This window comes from Pimephales promelas, chromosome 16, assembly GCF_988280905.1.
Source record: "Pimephales promelas chromosome 16, fPimPro1.hap1.1, whole genome shotgun sequence".
Lineage (NCBI taxonomy): Eukaryota > Metazoa > Chordata > Actinopteri > Cypriniformes > Leuciscidae > Pimephales > Pimephales promelas.
The window spans coordinates 5,461,444-5,468,961 of NC_142784.1; positions in this window are offsets into that span (position 1 = coordinate 5,461,444).

Below are 7,518 nucleotides of genomic sequence, written 5' to 3' on the forward strand. Positions count from 1 at the left end.
AATCATGCTAGCATGATGCTAGCTACATGCTAATCCTGCTAGCTTCTTGCTAAAAACATGCTAGCATGATGCTAGCAACATGCTAATCATGTTATTATGATGCTAGCTACATGCTAATCATGCTAGCATGATGCTAGCTACATGTTAATCATGCTAGCTTCTTGCTAAAAACATGCTAGCATGATGCTAGCAACATGCCAATCATGCTAGCATGATGCTAGCTACATGCTAATCATGCTAGCTTCTTGTTAAAAACATGCTAGCATGATGCTAGCAACATGCTTATCATGTTATTATGATGCTAGCTACATGTTAATCATGCTAGCATGATGCTAGCTACATGCTAATTATGTTAGCTTCTTGCTAAAAACATGTTAGCATGATGCTAGCAACATGCTAATCATGCTAGCATGATGCTAGCAACATGCTAATCATGCTAGCATGATGCTAGCTACATGCTAATCATGCTAGCTTCTTGCTAAAACATGCTAGCATGATGCTAGCAACATGCTAATCATGTTATTATGATGCAAGCTACATGCTTATCATGCTAGCATGATGCTAGCTACATGCTAATCATGCTAACATGATGCTAGCTACATGCTAATCATGCTAGCTTCTTGCTAAAAACATGCTAGCATGATACTAGCTACATGCTAATCATGCTAGCTTCTTGCTAGCAACATGCTAATCATGATACTAGCTACATGCTAATCATGCTAGCTTCTTGCTAACAACATGCTAATCATGTTAGCATGATGCTAGCTACATGCTAATCATGCTAGCTTCTTGCTTAAAACATGCTAGCATGATGCTAGCAACATGCTAATCATGCTAGCATGATGCTAGCTACATGCTAGTCATGCTAACTTCTTGCTAAAAACATGCTAGCATGATACTAGCAACATGCTAATCATGCTATTATGATGTTAGCTACATGCTAATCATGCTAGCTTCTTGCTAAAATATGCTAGCATGATGCTAGCAACATGCTAATCATGCTAGCATGATGCTTGCTACATGCTAGTCATGTTAGCTTCTTGTTAAAAATATGCTAGCATCATGCTAGCAACATGCTAATCATGCTATTATGATGCTAGCAACATGCTAATCACGTTAACAACATGCTAATCATTTTAACTACATGCTAATCATATTAGCATCAAGCTAGCTACATGCTAATCATGTTAGCTTCTTGCCAATAACATCTATCTATCTATCTAACTAATCTATCTTTCTAACTAATCTATCCATCTTTCTTTCTTTCTTTCTTTCTTTCTTTCTTTCTTTCTTTCTTTCTTTCTTTCTTTCTTTCTAATTCCATCTTTAAAACTTAATTCAAACTTCAAAATTCTTCAAACGCTCTGGTCCGGCTTTCTCAAGCCAACTTAAAGTTTGTGTCATCAAACTTTTTTTTCTAGTTCAATCATGCCATTCCATTTTTGAATGTAAAAAAAAAATGGCCGAGGTCCGGACTGGTTAGCCACGGCCATGCCCACTGCCCAGCAGCATTTTACCTCAAAATTGCAACTAAGTCAGTAACTTTCTAACGAAGGCTCAATCGCTTCTCGGGTTGACATTAACACACTTACAGAATTGTATTAAGAATGTGTGATTGTGTAAAATGTTCATCATGAGATACCAACCTTTCGCGAACTTGCTTTTAACATTGATCGAACCCTCGTTTTCATAGAGACGCGGTGTGCATTGCACGGAGGGGAGGGGCTGTGTGTGTGCGTGCATTTGAGAGAGAGACGGAGGGAGAGAGCGTTACAGGGAAATGAAATGCAACGAATACACTGCGTGTTTTAAATAGTGTTAAAGACGAAAACTAAGGACATTTGCTCTATAATTTTATTTTATTTTAGTTAGTTTTGCAAACACACATTACAGTTTTAGTTAGTTATAGTTTTTTTGTAATGGCTCGTTTTTATTTTTATTTCAGTTAACGACAATGTTTTTTCCCATCTAGTTTTCGTTTTTTCGTTAGTTTTCGTTAACGATTATAACCTTGGTACGTACCACTGTCGTTTTTTTTTTCGGGCCGAATTTTTGAGTTTCGATATCTCAGCTCTGGAAGGGGCTAGAGCCTCCATTTTTGCACTCAGGTCTAAGTCTCATGGCCCTCTATCAGAATCCAGAGTTTTGAGAAGATTGGAGAAACTTAATTTTTCGCCCAAAAAAAAAAAATGTAAGGGGTACCACTGTCGTTTTTTTTTTTCGGGCCGAATTTTTGAGTTTCGATATCTCAGCTCTGGAAGGGGCTAGAGCCTCCATTTTTGCACTCAGGTCTAAGTCTCATGGCCCTCTATCAGAATCCAGAGTTTTGGGAAGATTAGAGAAACTTAAATTTTCGCCCGAAAAAAAACAAAAACGTAAGGGGTACCACTGTCGTTTTTTTTTTCGGGCCGAATTTTTGAGTTTCGATATCTCAGCTCTGGAAGGGGCTAGAGCCTCCATTTTTGCACTCAGGTCTAAGTCTCATGGCCCTCTATCAGAATCCAGAGTTTTGGGAATATTGGAGAAACTTAATTTTTCGCCCGAAAAAAAAAAAAAACGTAAGGGGTACCACTGTCGTTTTTTTTTCGGGCCGAATTTTTGAGTTTCGATATCTCAGCTCTGGAAGGGGCTAGAGCCTCCATTTTTGCACTCAGGTCTAAGTCTCATGGCCCTCTATCTGAATCCAGAGTTTTGGGAAGATTAGAGAAACTTAATTTTTCGCCCGAAAAAAAAAACGTAAGGGGTACCACTGTCGTTTTTTTTTTCGGGCCGAATTTTTGAGTTTCGATATCTCAGCTCTGGACGGGGCTAGAGCCTCCATTTTTGCACTCAGGTCTAAGTCTCATGGCCCTCTATCAGAATCCAGAGTTTTGGGAAGATTGGAGAAACTTAATTTTTCGCCCGAAAAAAAAAAAACGTAAGGGGTACCACTGTCGTTCTTTTTTCGGGCCGAATTTTTGAGTTTCGATATCTCAGCTCTGGACGGGGCTAGAGCCTCCATTTTTGCACTCAGGTCTAAGTCTCATGGCCCTTTATCAGAACCCAGAGTTTTGGGAAGATTGGAGAAACTTAATTTTTCGCCCCCAAAAAAAAAAAAAAACGTAAGGGGTACCACTGTCGTTTTTTTTTTTCGGGCCGAATTTTTGAGTTTCGATATCTCAGCTCTGGAAGGGGCTAGAGCCTCCATTTTTGCACTCAGGTCTAAGTCTCATGGCCCTCTATCAGAATCCAGAGTTTTGAGAAGATTGGAGAAACTTAATTTTTCGCCCAAAAAAAAAAAACGTAAGGGGTACCACTGTCGTTTTTTTTTCGGGCCGAATTTTTGAGTTTCGATATCTCAGCTCTGGAAGGGGCTAGAGCCTCCATTTTTGCACTCAGGTCTAAGTCTCGTGGCCCTCTATCAGAATCCAGAGTTTTGGGAAGATTGGAGAAACTTAATTTTTCACCCGAAAAAAAAAACAAAACGTAAGGGGTACCACTGTCGTTTTTTTTTTCGGGCCGAATTTTTGAGTTTCGATATCTCAGCTCTGGAAGGGGCTAGAGCCTTTATTTTTGCACTCAGGTCTAAGTCTCATGGCCCTCTATCAGAATCCAGAGTTTTGAAAAGATTGGAGAAACTTAATTTTTCGCCCGAAAAAAAAAAAAACGTAAGGGGTACGTACCACTGTCGGTTTTTTTCGGGCCGAATTTTTGAGTTTCGATATCTCAGCTCTGGAAGGGGCTAGAGCCTCCATTTTTGCACTCAGGTCTAAGTCCCATGGCCCTCTATCAGAATCCTGAGTTTTGGAAAGATTGGAGAAACTTAATTTTTCACCCAAAAAAAAAAAAAACGTAAGGGGTACCACTGTCGTTTTTTTTTCGGGCCGAATTTTTGAGTTTCGATATCTCAGCTCTGGAAGGGGCTAGAGCCTCCATTTTTGCACTCAGGTCTAAGTCTCATGGCCCTCTATCAGAATCCAGAGTTTTGGGAAGATTGGAGAAACTTAATTTTTCGCCCAAAAAAAAAAACGTAAGGGGTACCACTGTCGTTTTTTTTTTCGGGCCGAATTTTTGAGTTTCGATATCTCAGCTCTGGAAGGGGCTAGAGCCACCATTTTTGCACTCAGGTCTAAGTCTCATGGCCCTTTATCATAACCCAGAGTTTTGGGAATATGGAGAAACTTAATTTTTCGCCCGAAAAAAAAAAAACGTAAGGGGTACCACTGTCGTTTTTTTTTCGGGCCGAATTTTTGAGTTTCGATATCTCAGCTCTGGAAGGTGCTAGAGCCTCCATTTTTGCACTCAGGTCTAAGTCTCATGGCCCTCTATCAGAATCCAGAGTTTTGGAAAGATTGGAGAAACTTAATTTTTCACCCGAAAAAAAAAAACGTAAGGGGTACCACTGTCGTTTTTTTTTTTCGGGCCGAATTTTTGAGTTTCGATATCTCAGCTCTGGAAGGGGCTAGAGCCTCCATTTTTGCACTCAGGTCTAAGTCTCATGGCCCTCTATCAGAATCCAGAGTTTTGGGAAGATTGGAGAAACTTAATTTTTCGCCCGAAAAAAAAAAACGTAAGGAGTACCACTGTCGTTTTTTTCTCGGGCCGAATTTTTGAGTTTCGATATCTCAGCTCTGGACGGGGCTAGAGCCTCCATTTTTGCACTCAGGTCTAAGTCTCATGGCCCTCTATCAGAATCCAGAGTTTTGGAAAGATTGGAGAAACTTAATTTTTCACCCGAAAAAAAAATGTAAGGGGTACCACTGTCGTTTTTTTTTTTCGGGCCGAATTTTTGAGTTTCGATATCTCAGCTCTGGAAGGGGCTAGAGCCTCCATTTTTGCACTCAGGTCTAAGTCTCATGGCCCTCTATCAGAATCCAGAGTTTTGGAAAGATTGGAGAAACTTAATTTTTCACTCGAAAAAAAAAAAACGTAAGGGGTACCACTGTCGTTTTTTTTTTTCGGGCCGAATTTTTGAGTTTCGATATCTCAGCTCTGGAAGGGGCTAGAGCCTCCATTTTTGCACTCAGGTCTAAGTCTCGTGGCCCTCTATCAGAATCCAGAGTTTTGGGAAGATTGGAGAAACTTAATTTTTCACCCGAAAAAAAAACAAAACGTAAGGGGTACCACTGTCGTTTTTTTTTTTCGGGCCGAATTTTTGAGTTTCGATATCTCAGCTCTGGAAGGGGCTAGAGCCTTTATTTTTGCACTCAGGTCTAAGTCTCATGGCCCTCTATCAGAATCCAGAGTTTTGGAAAGATTGGAGAAACTTAATTTTTCGCCCGAAAAAAAAAAAACGTAAGGGGTACGTACCACTGTCGTTTTTTTTTCGGGCCGAATTTTTGAGTTTCGATATCTCAGCTCTGGAAGGGGCTAGAGCCTCCATTTTTGCACTCAGGTCTAAGTCCCATGGCCCTCTATCAGAATCCTGAGTTTTGGAAAGATTGGAGAAACTTAATTTTTCGCCCGAAAAAAAACAAAAAACGTAAGGGGTACGTACCACTGTCGTTTTTTTTCGGGCCGAATTTTTGAGTTTTGATATCTCAGCTCTGGAAGGGGCTAGAGCCTTTATTTTTGCACTCAGGTCTAAGTCTCATGGCCCTTTATCAGAATCCAGAGTTTTGGGAAGATTGGAGAAACTTAATTTTTCGCCCAAAAAAAAAAAAACGTAAGGGGTACCACTGTCGTTTTTTTTTCGGGCCGAATTTTTGAGTTTCGATATCTCAGCTCTGGAAGGGGCTAGAGCCTCCATTTTTGCACTCAGGTCTAAGTCTCATGGCCCTCTATCAGAATCCAGAGTTTTGGGAAGATTGGAGAAACTTAATTTTTCGCCCAAAAAAAAAAACGTAAGGGGTACCACTGTCGTTTTTTTTTCGGGCCGAATTTTTGAGTTTCGATATCTCAGCTCTGGAAGGGGCTAGAGCCTCCATTTTTGCACTCAGGTCTAAGTCTCATGGCCCTTTATCAGAACCCAGAGTTTTGGGAAGATTGGAGAAACTTAATTTTTTGCCGAAAAAAAAAAAAACGTAAGGGGTACCACTGTCGTTTTTTTTTCGGGCCGAATTTTTGAGTTTCGATATCTCAGCTCTGGAAGGGGCTAGAGCCTCCATTTTTGCACTCAGGTCTAAGTCTCATGGCCCTCTATCAGAATCCAGAGTTTTGGAAAGATTGGAGAAACTTAATTTTTCACCCGAAAAAAAAAAACGTAAGGGGTACCACTGTCGTTTTTTTTTTTCGGGCCGAATTTTTGAGTTTCGATATCTCAGCTCTGGAAGGGGCTAGAGCCTCCATTTTTGCACTCAGGTCTAAGTCTCATGGCCCTCTATCAGAATCCAGAGTTTTGGGAAGATTGGAGAAACTTAATTTTTCGCCCGAAAAAAAAAAACGTAAGGAGTACCACTGTCGTTTTTTTCTCGGGCCGAATTTTTGAGTTTCGATATCTCAGCTCTGGATGGGGCTAGAGCCTCCATTTTTGCACTCAGGTCTAAGTCTCATGGCCCTCTATCAGAATCCAGAGTTTTAGGAAGATTGGAGAAACTTAATTTTTCACCCGAAAAAAAAAAAAAACATAAGGGATACCACTGTGGGGTTTTTTTCGGGCCGAATTTTTGAGTTTCGATATCTCAGCTCTGGAAGGGGCTAGAGCCTCCATTTTTGCACTCAGGTCTAAGTCTCATGGCCCTCTATCAGAATCCAGAGTTTTGGGAAGATTGGAGAAACTAAATTTTTCGCCCGACAAAAAAAAATGTAAGGGGTACCACTGTTGTTGTTTTTTCGGTTCGAATTTTTGAGTTTTGATATCTCAGCTCTGGAAGGGGCTAGAGCCTCCATTTTTGCACTCAGGTCTAAGTCTCATGGCCCTCTATCAGAATCCAGAGTTTTGAGAAGATTGGAGAAACTTACTTTTTCGCCCGAAAAAAAAAAACGTAAGGGGTACCACTGTCGTTTTTTTTTTCGGGCCGAATTTTTGAGTTTCGATATCTCAGCTCTGGAAGGGGCTAGAGCCTTAATTTTTGCACTCAGGTCTAAGTCTCATGGCCCTCTATCAGAATCCAGAGTTTTGGGAAGATTGGAGAAACTTAATTTTTCGCCCGACAAAAAAAAATGTAAGGGGTACCACTGTCGTTTTTTTTTCGGGCCGAATTTTTGAGTTTCGATATCTCAGCTCTGGAAGGGGCTAGAGCCTCCATTTTTGCACTCAGGTCTAAGTCTCATGGCCCTCTATCAGAATCCAGAGTTTTGGGAAGATTGGAGAAACTTAATTTTTCGCCCGAAAAAAAAAAAACGTAAGGGGTACCACTGTGGTTTTTTTTTTCGGGCCGAATTTTTGAGTTTCGATATCTCAGCTCTGGAAGGGGCTAGAGCCTCCATTTTTGCACTCAGGTCTAAGTCTCATGGCCCTCTATCAGAATCCAGAGTTTTGGGAAGATTGGAGAAATTTAATTTTTCGCCCGAAAAAAAAAAAAAACGTAAGGGGTACCACTGTCGTTTTTTTTTCGGGCCGAATTTTGGAGTTTCGATATCTCAGCTCTGGAAGGGGCT